Below are 12,708 nucleotides of genomic sequence, written 5' to 3' on the forward strand. Positions count from 1 at the left end.
GTGTGGCTGTCTTTGCTGTGCGCCGTTCCCTGTTGTGGGCTCCTGGACAGCATGTCAGCCACAACCAGCGTTTTTCCCGGTGCGTATTCAGCCTCAAAGTTGAACCTCATCAGCCGCATGAGGAGTCTTTGGCAGCGTACAGGTGTGTTGTCCAGGTCTCGAGTGTTCATCAGTGGAATGAGGGGTTTGTGATCTGTAATCAATTTGAATGCAGGCAGTCCATAGAGGTATTTCTCAAATCTCTCACATGCCCACACAGATGCAAGGCACTCTTTTTCTATTTGAGCGTACCTTTTTTCAGCATCACTGAGTCGTCTTGAACAGAATGCCACAGGTCTCCAGTCTTCACCATGGAGCTGTAACAGGACCCCACCAACTCATAGCTGCTAGCATCAGCTGAGACTACTGTGCTCCTATTAGCATCATAATAAATCAAGGTAGGTGATGTTGTGAGATGCTCCTTGATTTTGTCAAAGGCCGCCTGCTGCATCGGACCCCAAATCCAGACAGATGTGGATCTTAACAGTTCATACAGTGGTTGACCCACTGTGGCGAGGTCAGGAATATATTCCCCAAGTAGTTTATCCTGCCAAGGGCTCTCCTTAGCTCTTGGATATTTCCAGGCGGTGAGAGCTTATTGATCGCTGACACTTTCTCCGGATCTGGTCGTACCCCATCTTTGCTTATCACTTGGCCCAAGAAATGTAACTCAGTCTTTCTCATCATGCATTTCTCTGTGTTCAACTTCAGGCCTGCTGACTCTAGACGCTCCAATACTTTCTGCAGGCGCTCATTGTGTTCACTCATGTCCCTTCCAAAGACAATGATGTCATCCATATAGACTGCAGCTCCCTGCAGCCCTTCGAGAGTCTCTACCATTTTCCTTTGAAAAATTTCTGGGGCGCTGGTGATCCCAAATGGGAGACGTTTGAAGCAGTACCTTCCATAAGGCGTTATGAAGGTAGTTAGCCTCTGGCTATCCTTGTCCAGAGGGATTTGCCAGAATCCTGAAGCTGCATCTAGAGATGAGAAAACTGTGGACCCACTCAACTGGGCTATCATCTCTTCAGATGTAGGCAGAATGAACCTCTCTCTTTTGACAGCTTTATTTAGTCTCTTTAAGTCGACACAGATGCGTGCCTTTCCATTCTTTTTCGGAACCATCGGTGCACACCATTCAGTTGGTTCTGTCAGACTCAATGATGTCGTTGGCCTCCAGTCGGTCCAGCTCCCCCTTCACCGCATTTAACAGGGGTATGGGAACTCGGCGTGCTGTGGCCAAGGGCTGAACATTGTATTGCAGTGCGATTTTCACAGGCTGTGTTTTTAGTAGGCCAAACTCCTGTTCGCTGGTACTGGTTTCATACACTCGCTTTATTAGCCCCATTGCTAAAGATGTTGGCCGGCTGAGCAGTGACTGTCCACTCATCATCATCAGACATAACAGATGTGCTGTTAACTAGGCCAAGGTAATAATCGTTATTAGGATCATCCTCCTCAGTCACTTCACTCAGCAGCTTACTTCTGCATGCTCTTTCCCAGTGGCCCTTTTTCCCACATTTGTTGCATGTAGACCGTCTTGCTGGGCACCTATCATGCCGAGTGTGTGGTGTTTTGCCGCACCATCCGCATTTTCTGCGGTCACTGTACTTGCGTTTATATTTGTCCTGGCGCGACCTCCACTCTTTAGTCTGCGCAACTTCCTGAACTGCACAAGCTCTCTCCCCCTGCTGGTAAACCTGTGCTTTTACCTCCTCGGACTGCCGCACCTCTTGTACCGTCATCTCCAGAGTGAGTTTCGGGATGAGCTGTAGCTTCTGTGACATTTCTTTGTCCGAAATCCCTACCATGATCCTGTCTCTGATGTGTTCCTCTCGTTTTGCACCGAAGTCACAGTATTCAGACAGTTCGTACAGGGCGCGGATAAATGTCTGTGCGCGCTCGCCCGCATGCTGCACTCTCTGGTTGAAACAGGCACGTTCATGGATAACGTTACGTCTCGGGATAAAATAGGCATCAAACTTCGTCATAACTACATCAAACTGGTCTTCGCTTTCCCCCTCCTCAAATGTGAAAGAGCTCAATATGTTCTCCGCTTCCTTGCCGAGTGCATACACCAGCGTGCTCACTTGAACCGGACCGTCCTCCTTGTCCGGTTTAGCAGCCGTCCTGTAGCGGGAAAATCTTTTCTTCCAGTCAGGCCATTCCGGCGGTTTCTCAAAACAAAAACTCTCTGGTGGTTGAAACTTTGCCATTCTATCCCACTTCTGACACCATGTAACAAACGTATTAGTTCCTTCTTGAATAATGAGAGTTCGTTGTTGTAGTTGCAGCTTTTATTCACACAGTGCTCTCCCAACACATGTCACGGTCTTAACATAGACTCACGTAAATTGCCTGCCTCCTAGATAGGTCTGAGGTTATGTATATAGGACAGGTGAGGGATAATAGATTTGATATAGGATTGAAGGAGAATAAAGAATATTTTAGGGTGCTAGGCATAAATCTAGGGACTAAGGATATAGAAGGAAGGGACATACAGTATGAGGAACTAATTAATAGTGTGGAAGTTAAGGAAACTTAAATTAAGGGGTAAGATGGTGGTGGTTAATGCTTTAACAATGAGTAGAGTAGTTTATATAATGACAGTCTTAGATGTGCCGGAGAGAGTAATAAAAGAGATAGATAGGTTAGTGAGTAACTTTATATGGAATGGGAGAGGGGTTAGGATAGCTGGGGAAGTTTCAGAGAATGAGTGTAGGGTGGTGGACTGAAACTAATACATTTAAGGAGTAAAATAAAAACATTGAGGATAAAAGTAATGACAAAGTGTTCAATAAACAAAATGAAAATGAGAAGAGGAATGTTGGATGGTATGAGTGTTTATCAAAGGGAGGTCTTGAATGCATGGGGCGAGTTTCTGGATGTGGTTAGGTATGAATGCGTGAATGTGAAGCAGGTGTGGGAGCAGCCCCTCTTCCTGAATCCAAGGATCACTCATGAGCAGTGTTCCTTATTCAGTCTGCCGATGTGGAGAGCGGGGGGTTACAGACTTCGTGTTAAGAGTATGTACCGGGATTTATGAGGGCACAGGTGATAGTAGATGAGGTTAGGGAAATAGATCAGATAATGGGTTTAGGGACAGCTGAAAGTATGCTTGAGAAAATAAAAGGGGGTATGCCGAGTGAATGGTTAAAAATGATTGAGAGTTTGATGGATGAAGAGGAGTGGCTGAGAATCATATCCAACAATGGGAAATACATTAGGGAAGCTAAAGGGAAATTTACACAATACAAAATAACACACAGGTATTACTGGACTCCACAAAGGCTCAACAGAGCAGGTATAATAAATAATAACTGGTGTTGGAAATGTCAAAAACGCATAGGCCTAGGTACTCTGCTACACTGTATCTGGGATTGCCCTGTCATTCTGCCTTTCTGGAAAACAGTAGTGGACAACCCGAGCAACTGGCTGGGAAGTGACATACCATTATCTCCCAGATTATGCCTATTAGGGGATAGAAGCCAAATACACAACGTAACAAGCGGAGAATTCTCTGAAATCATGGTAGGGACTACAACGGCTGCTGGGACAATACTTAAAACTGTGGAAAACACCCAAACCCCCTGAGCTGAAAGAGTGGATAAACATTATGATAAAGACAGCTTCATATGAACGTCTGCTCAACAGGTTGAACAATACAAACAAGACCAAGGCGCCAAGCCTGGGACTGGTTCTGGGCTTACATCACATTGCCTGATGAGCCTACAGTATGAGTACCTCCCTCTGATTGTATCCTGTATCCAGCACTATAATCTATTGTATGGATATGCTCTCCAGCGGGCAAGAGGGGATGTGATTAGAAGACCTGCATCAGAGAGTGTGTGGACGAGAGTAGTGAATGGTTTGACTGGCAGGAGGATGTGGAAAAATGTAAGTGTAAAGTGGAACAGTATTGAATGTGATCGCTTTCACTTGATGTTAAGGCACAATAGGGGCTTTAATAACCTAACCCAGGGCTCCAGAGTGCGACCGACATTTTTAAAAGTACGACTAATACTTTTTCTAGCTCGCACTGGTGCACCTGACGCTGCCCGGGTAGAAAGCTAATTTGCTTTCCCAAGCGCATGATCTCTCTGTGACCGAACTCACACTCAACGTAGGATCATATCGTGGTCCAAACCAATAAGGGACAGAGCTCGGGCAGGTCTTTGCCTCTGATTGGCTGTGGTCCTGTCACTGAGCGCCAGAGTAGCCTAACCGAAACGGAAAAAGAAAATAAACCCGACAGAACAACGGAAAATGAAGAGAGGTAGAAACATAGAACGTTTTTTCATTAAGAAAACTAAGCCACAGCAGGACTGGCTAAAACAATTTCCCTGGCTGAGGTACGACAAAGGACGGAACCCAATGCATTGAGTTTACTGTCAGGAGTGCGGTCAGAATATGGCCCGTAATAGTGCATTCGTAAGCGGGTCAACAACGTTTCGTATTGAAACTTCCAAAAAACACAACATGTCTAAAAAACATACTATGAGCCGTGACACCTGTAGAGAAAGTGGCCCCTCTCCCAGCTGCATTTCAGCAGCAGGCAGTAATAATAACTTGAACGTACAGTTGCAAGGTAAAGAGAAAGACGTCTGCAACATGATCAGTGCTGTTAACGCGTTCAGTGCAAAACTGGCCTTTTTCATCCAGCAGTTGAAGGCCAAAAGATTCCAGCATTTCCCCTCGGTCACAAAGGTTTTGGAAACCCATGCAGGGGAAGCTGATGCTTTGAACACAGAGAAGTACTGTGACCTCTTGATCAAGCTTGGCCAGGAGTTTGCAGACAGGTTCAGAGACTTTGAGAGACTTGAGCCCTGTGTGACATTAATTGCCAACCCATTCATGAATGTGGACATTAGTCAGATTTCTGGGCAGATGGCAGACCTTTTCTGTATCGATCCTGTGGAAATGGAAATGGAACTTTTAAACCTCCAAAACGACATACAGCTGAAATCTCAACAGCATGCTGAACATTTCTGGAGCTTGGTTGAGCCAGAAAACTATATAAGAATCTGTGTCAAGCAGCTCTGAAGACAGCTGCTTTGTTTGGGTCTACATGCCTCTGTGAATCTTCTTTTTCTGACATGAATGTCATCAAATCTAAGTTCAGAACAAGACTGACAGATGAACATTTGAAAGAGTGAAGTGGGTATATTCCAGCATACAGCTCTCTTGTTGGCACCATGCAGTGCCAGGTATCTCACTAACTAAAAGGTGCCTGACTGAATATGTAGGCTAGTGAATAAATGACTGAAAGTGTGATGTGGACAAAGTTAAGAAGTTATAATTGTTCAACATCAATAGTAGCCTATGTGATTTCAAAGGTGTGAGTTATGTTTTGACAAAGTGTCAGTGTGTTGTAAATGTTATGCAAAAAATGTGAGTTTATCAGTGATAGCTGAAAAGAAAGAAATGCATACTGATACATATTTAGTGACATTTCTGTATTTTGAGTGTGAGTATTGGCTGCCAATATTTTGAAGATGTTCATGCAAATAAAATATGTTGTTGAATGGAGAAAGAAATGTTTGGACATGCAGACTTTGAGTTTAATTTGAGTATTAATGTTCTTACACAAATAGTGAGTGTTGGATGTATGTTCCGTATATGCTTGTGCCAAACAAAGCCTTATTCAGGGATTTAGACACGTGTGAATAAATGTTACACATGATATAAAACACAAGTAGCTCTCCGTAATTGTTTTTCTTTAGGGGGTAGCTCTCAGAGGGTTGGAGACCCCTGCTGTAGAGTGTTCGAGTGGGGACCTCATATCAGGCAGTGCTTGGAGATGGCGACGGTTTCGCCTGTACTGGGCTCCTTGCTCTGTAACGACGACATGTGATCTCTTAGTTGTACTCTCCCCAGCCACTTCCGCAGGTGTGGACCAAGTCTTCTGATTGTCTAGCCTAGTGACAACAGGGGCTCCTGGCTGCAGTGGTGAGAGCGGTTTCACACCATGTCGCTTGTTGTAGTGGAAAGCTTGCTTACTCTTTTCAACAGCATCCTTATCTCTCACGTGCTGTCGGTTCGGCCATTTTGGTTGCAGGACTTTAGTCAGAGTAGGTAACGTTGTTCGGATTTTCCTGCCCATTAATAGTTCCGCCGGACTAACACCAACGCCAGTAGTGGATCTTTTTGTCTCAGCATTCTTTTGGCTGTTTCCACTGCACGTTCAGCATGTCCATTGCCCTGTGGGTTGTGGGGGCTAGAGGTGACATGCTTAAAGTCCATCTCACGGGCAAAGCATTTGAAAGCATCACTGCTGAACTGTGGCCCGTTGTTCCGTACCGGGCAAAAGTAGCTTTCAGCTTTAAGGTCACCTGAGCACTTGTAGTGGATGGCATGTGGAGTATCTCCAGATATCTAGAGTAGTAGTCTGCTATGATAAGAAAGTTCTCCCTATCATGTTCACAGAGATCTATGCCTATTTTTCTCCATGGTCTGTCTGGGAGGGGTGTTGACAGGAGAGGTTCTCTATTCTGTGCTCTCCTATGCTCCCGAAAATACATGCAATTCTCCACTTTGTGCCAGGCCACCACACTGAAGTGTTGGCTCTCATTCTGCATTTGTTAAGTCCCTGATGACCATCATGTATGCGCTCTAACATTTCTGATCTCATTGACCCTGGTATAACTATCCTGCTCCCTCTAAGTACCAACCCATCATGCACAGACAGTTCATTTCTCACAGGAAAATACTCTGTTGCACAGCTCTGTGTTCAGGCCACCCATTCTTAATGTACCCGATTATCATTTGGAGTTGCTCATCAGCGGCTGTCTCTGCTCGAATGTCATCCATCTTCGTCTGTGACGCCGGGATGTTGCTCATCACAGCAGCAATGTAACACTCAACATCTGTGTGGCTGTCTTTGCTGTGCGCCGTTCCCTGTTGTGGGCTCCTGGACAGCATGTCAGCCACAACCAGCGTTTTTCCCGGTGCGTATTCAGCCTCAAAGTTGAACCTCATCCGCCGCATGAGGAGTCTTTGGCAGCGTACAGGTGTGTTGTCCAGGTCTCGAGTGTTCATCAGTGGAATGAGGGGTTTGTGATCTGTAATCAATTTGAATGCAGGCAGTCCATAGAGGTATTTCTCAAATCTCTCACATGCCCACACAGATGCAAGGCACTCTTTTTCTATTAGAGCGTACCTTTTTTCAGCATCACTGAGTCGTCTTGAACAGAATGCCACAGGTCTCCAGTCTTCACCATGGAGCTGTAACAGGACCCCACCAACTTCATAGCTGCTAGCATCAGCTGAGACTACTGTGCTCCTATTAGCATCATAATAAATCAAGGTAGGTGATGTTGTGAGATGCTCCTTGATTTTGTCAAAGGCCGCCTGCTGCATCGGACCCCAAATCCAGACAGATGTGGATCTTAACAGTTCATACAGTGGTTGACCCACTGTGGCGAGGTCAGGAATATATTCCCCCAAGTAGTTTATCCTGCCAAGGGCTCTCCTTAGCTCTTGGATATTTCCAGGCGGTGAGAGCTTATTGATCGCTGACACCTTCTCCGGATCTGGTCGTATCCCATCTTTGCTGATCACTTGGCCCAAGAAATGTAACTCAGTCTTTCTCATCATGCATTTCTCTGTGTTCAACTTCAGGCCTGCTGACTCTAGACGCTCCAATACTTTCTGCAGGCGCTCATTGTGTTCACTCTTGTCCCTTCCAAAGACAATGATGTCATCCATATAGACTGCAGCTCCCTGCAGCCCTTCGAGAGTCTCTACCATTTTCCTTTGAAAAATTTCTGGGGCGCTGGTGATCCCAAATGGGAGACGTTTGAAGCAGTACGTTCCATAAGGCGTTATGAAGGTAGTTAGCCTCTGGCTGTCCTTGTCCAGAGGGATTTGCCAGAATCCTGAAGCTGCATCTAGAGATGAGAAAACTGTGGACCCACTCAACTGGGCTATCATCTCTTCAGATGTAGGCAGAATGAACCTCTCTCTTTTGACAGCTTTATTTAGTCTCTTTAAGTCGACACAGATGCGTGCCTTTCCATTCTTTTTCGGAACCATCGGTGCACACCATTCAGTTGGTTCTGTCAGACTCAATGATGTCGTTGGCCTCCAGTCGGTCCAGCTCCCCCTTCACCGCATTTAACAGGGGTATGGGAACTCGGCGTGCTGTGGCCAAGGGCTGAACATTGTATTGCAGTGCGATTTTCACAGGCTGTGTTTTTAGTAGGCCAAACTCCTGTTCGCTGGTACTGGTTTCATACACTCGCTTTATTAGCCCCATTGCTAAAGATGTTGGCCGGCTGAGCAGTGACTGTCCACTCATCATCATCAGACATAACAGATGTGCTGTTAACTAGGCCAAGGTAATAATCGTTATTAGGATCATCCTCCTCAGTCACTTCACTCAGCAGCTTACTTCTGCATGCTCTTTCCCAGTGGCCCTTTTTCCCAAATTTTTTGGGTGAGCCGTCTTTCTGGCACCTTAGCCGGGGGTTGGGGCCGAACCGCACGCGGACGCTCGAACCGGGGGGACCTCCACCTTTTCCCGCGAAACCGGGAACGAAACCCTCCCCCTGTGGAAACCCTTGCTTTTTCCTCCCGGACGCCCACCTTGTACCGCCCCGGGAGCGGGGGAACTGAGCCTTGACCTTTTTCCAAAAACCCCTACCGTCCTGCCGAGGCCCCGTTTTGCCCGAAGCCGTATTCCTTCGCAGGGGGGGGAAAAACGGCCCCGCCCGTGCCCGGCCTGGTTTAAAAAGGGCCTTTTGGGTACCGTTCGTTGGGGGTTTTGGGCTAAACCGTCTTTCTCTCCGGTCTTGGCTTTTTCCCCCCTCCCCAACTTTAAAGGCCAAACCCCCGTTCCCCTTGCCGGGCCCCCGTGCTACTTGAAGACCCCCTTGTCCCTTTACAGCCGTCCTGACGGGAAAAACTTTCCCCCATCAGGCCATTCCGGGGGTTTCAAAACAAAAACTTGGGGCTAAACTTTTGCCAAAACTATCCCACTCTGACACCATGTAACAAACGTATTTTCCTTTTTGAATAAAGGAATTGTTTTTTATTGCAGCTTTTATTCACACAGTGCCTCCCCAAAACATGCACGGCTTTAACAAGACTCAGAAATTGCCTCCTCCGAAAGCTGAGGTTTTTTTATATAGGACGGGAGGGGAAAAATTTGATAAGGATTGAAGGGAATAAGAAATAAAAGGGCTGCAAAAATCTAGGGATAAGGGTATAAAGGAAAGGGACAAAAAGATAGGAAAATAATTAAAGGGGAAGTTAAGGAAATTTTAAAAAAGGGAGATGGGGGGGTTAACTTTTAAAATGAGAGATATTATAAATACAGCAAAAATGGCCGGAAAGATAATAAAGAAAAGAAGGTATGATAAATTTATAGGAATGGGGAGGGGGAAGCTGGGGAAGTTTCAGAGACTGATGTGGGGGGGGGGAGAAACTAAAACATTTGGAGAAAAAAAACCTTAGGTAAAAGTTAAAAACAAAGTGTTCAAAAACAAAAAAATGAAGAATTTGGAGGGAAAAAATGATCAAAGGGGGGTCTTTAATGCATTGGGGCAGTTTGGATGTGGGGTTGGGTTAATGCGTGATGTGAACAGGGGGGGGGCACCCCCTTTCCGAACCAAGGACACCCAAACCCGTGTTTCCCAAACTCTGCCGATGTGGAGAGCGGGGGTTCAACCTGATAAGAGATGACCGGGGTTTATAGGGCACGGTATAGTAATGAGGTTTGGGAAATAGATAGATAAGGTTTTTGGGCAGCTGAAAAGCTGAAAAAAAAAGGGGGAGCCAGGGAAGGTAAAAAGATTGAGAGTTTTAGGATAGAGGAGGGTGGAATCATATCCAACAATGGAAATACATTGGGGGTAAAGGGGGAATTTCACAATACAAATAACCCCCATATTACTGGCTCCAAAAGCCAAAAAAGGCGGAAAAAAAATAAAGGAGTTGGAAATGTCAAAAAAGCAAGCCAGGACCGCTACAGTACGGGAATTTGCCCTGCTTCTGCCTTTCGGGAAAAAAGTGGACAACCCCCAGCAACTGGGTGGGGGACAAAACCCTTATCTCCCAGAAAAAAAGCCTATTTGGGGAAGAAGCCAAAACAAAGAACAAGCGGAGAATTTTCCCGAAATCAAGGTAGGACTCAACGTTGGGCAAAAAATAAAACGTGGGAAAAAACCCCAAACCCCTGGCTGAAAAGGGTAAACATTAAAGAAAAAGAAGTTCAATGAAAGTCTGCTCAACGGTGAACAAAACAAAAAAACCAGCGCCAAGCTGGGGACTTTTTGGGCTTTCATACAGCCTAACCCAAAAGTATGAGTATTTCCCCCGATTGGATCCTGTATCCCGCACATAATCTATTGAGGATATCTCTCCCGCGGGCAAAGGGGATGTGATTGAAACCTGCATAGAGATGTGTGGACGAGGTTGAATGGTTTTTCTGGGGGAGGGTTGGAAAAAAATGAAATGTAAAGTGAAAAAGTATTGAATGTGTCGCTTTCACTGATGTTAAGGGACAATGGGCTTTAAAAAACCAACCCGGCCCAAGTGCACCGACATTTTTAAAAAAACACAAATACTTTTTTCTACTCGCACGGTGCACCGACGTGCCCGGGAAAAGCTTTTGCTTTCCCCAAACGCAGATCTCCTGGACCGAACCCACTCAACGTAGGATAATCGGGTCCAAACCAAAAAGGGGCAGAGCTCGGCAGGGCTTTCCTCGATTGGCGTGGTCCGCACGAGCGCCAGAGTACCTAACCCAAACGGAAAAAAAAATAAACCCGCAGCAACGGAAAATAAAAGAGGAGAAAAATGAACGTTTTTCATTTAAAAAAACAAGCCACAGCAGGAAGGCTAAAACAATTTTCCCCGGGAGGAGACAAAAACGGAACCCCAAACATTTAGTTTTTCTGTAGGATGCGGCAGAATATGGCCCCAATATCATTCGTAAGGGTCAACAACTTCGATTTAAACTTCCAAAAAACACAACAGTCTAAAAAACATACATAGCCATGACACCCAGGAAAGTGCCCCTCTCCCAGTGATTCAGCGCAGGCAAATAACCCGGGCCCCCGAGAAACAAAATATGTAATTTAATGTCCTACAACATTGTATTAAAAGTCAACCCGGGCGAAAGCAATGATACGGGGGGCCCATTAGGGGGAAAAAACCCACCTTTAAAAGGGAAAAAAGGTGGGGTCAAAAGAATACACGCCTATGATTAGGACAAAGTTTACAAGGGGTGTGATCGTCTAACCCTTTTGGAAAAAACTAACAATTTTTAATTACAAAATAAAAACTTCAAATAATTTTAACCCAACATTTTCCAAAAAACAATAAAAAAATTTTATCCCAAATACTTAAAAAAAATAAGTTTAAAAAAGAATCCAAACCATAACTTTTTTTCCCCCATCATGGCAATGATTTTGATTAAAGAAAATTTTTATAAAACCCCTTTTTAAAAAATTCAATTTTACTTTGTGCCCCCAACAAAAAAAAAATTTTCCCAAGAAAAAAAAATTAAAAAAACTTTTGGAAAATTTTTTAACAGGGCCAAAACTAAATAAAAGAATTAAAAAACAAAATGGGGCTATTTTAGGGGGACAAATTAGAAGGGAAAAAATTATTTTACAAAGTGTGGAAAAAAATAAAGGGGCCCCTGGACTTTTAAAAAAACCCTTCCCCGAGAAGGGAAACCTCCAAAATGGGAAAAAAAGCCCCCCCAAAAACCTGTTGCCCCTTTAAACCATTTAAAAAATGGTCCCCTAACAACGGCTTAAAACCCACACCAATATGAAACCCCACCAAATGTAAAAATAAAAAAAAATAATATTTAATTTTTATGGGGAAATTCAGGAAACGGAAGGCACGGCGTTGCCCAAAATAAAAAGGGTCAGCGGGGAATTAGAAAGCGTAAGGGGGGAACCCAAGTGACAACCACCCTTCCAATCCCGGAGGACAGGGAGGTACCTGAACGCCTTCCCCCCCCAGCGGGGGGCTACGGGCCCCCCTTTAAAAAGTTTTTGGGCACCCAGATTCAAGACGACTTCCTTTGCAAGGACATCTGCACGAGGAAAACAAGGTGATTATAAATATCCGGAGTTTGAAATGATCTTTATATCTAGCATGAACATCGTTTCCACTGGTAACAGACTGTGGCGCTACCTGGGAAGGGTTAGTCTGTTCTCAGTCCAATGTCAACAGCGAATCACGTTCGTTCATTTCCAATGTGAGATACAGCCTGTCCCAATCACGTAGCGAGATGACAATGGACCTGGCCAATCACATCGCTACTATCCAATGTGGAGATTGGACCTGCCAATCACATCGCTACTTTCCAATGTGGAATGGATGACTAGCCGACGTACGTTACGCGCCAAAGCAAGCTCAAGCACAGCAACGCTCTGCAACAAACGGACGCCATTGTTTTTTCCGGTTATTCTACTTAGAATCTAGCAGTACGATTCAATGGTAAGTAACTATTCAAATATGTGTCTCCTGCTGAAAAATGCATGTGGGGTTTATTTTAATCAATCACACGAAAGTATCCGATTGTTTTGCTACCTGTGTTACGTTACGTTAAGGCCAGTTTATCCACCATAGCTAACAATCGCTATTGCTAACTTGCTGGTCCATTTCGATTTCGCAGAGGAGATGTTGTACAAGATGCCTGCCAGGGGA

The sequence above is a fragment of the Eleginops maclovinus genome, chromosome 24, assembly GCF_036324505.1.
Source record: "Eleginops maclovinus isolate JMC-PN-2008 ecotype Puerto Natales chromosome 24, JC_Emac_rtc_rv5, whole genome shotgun sequence".
NCBI classification, from domain to species: Eukaryota; Metazoa; Chordata; class Actinopteri; order Perciformes; family Eleginopidae; genus Eleginops; species Eleginops maclovinus.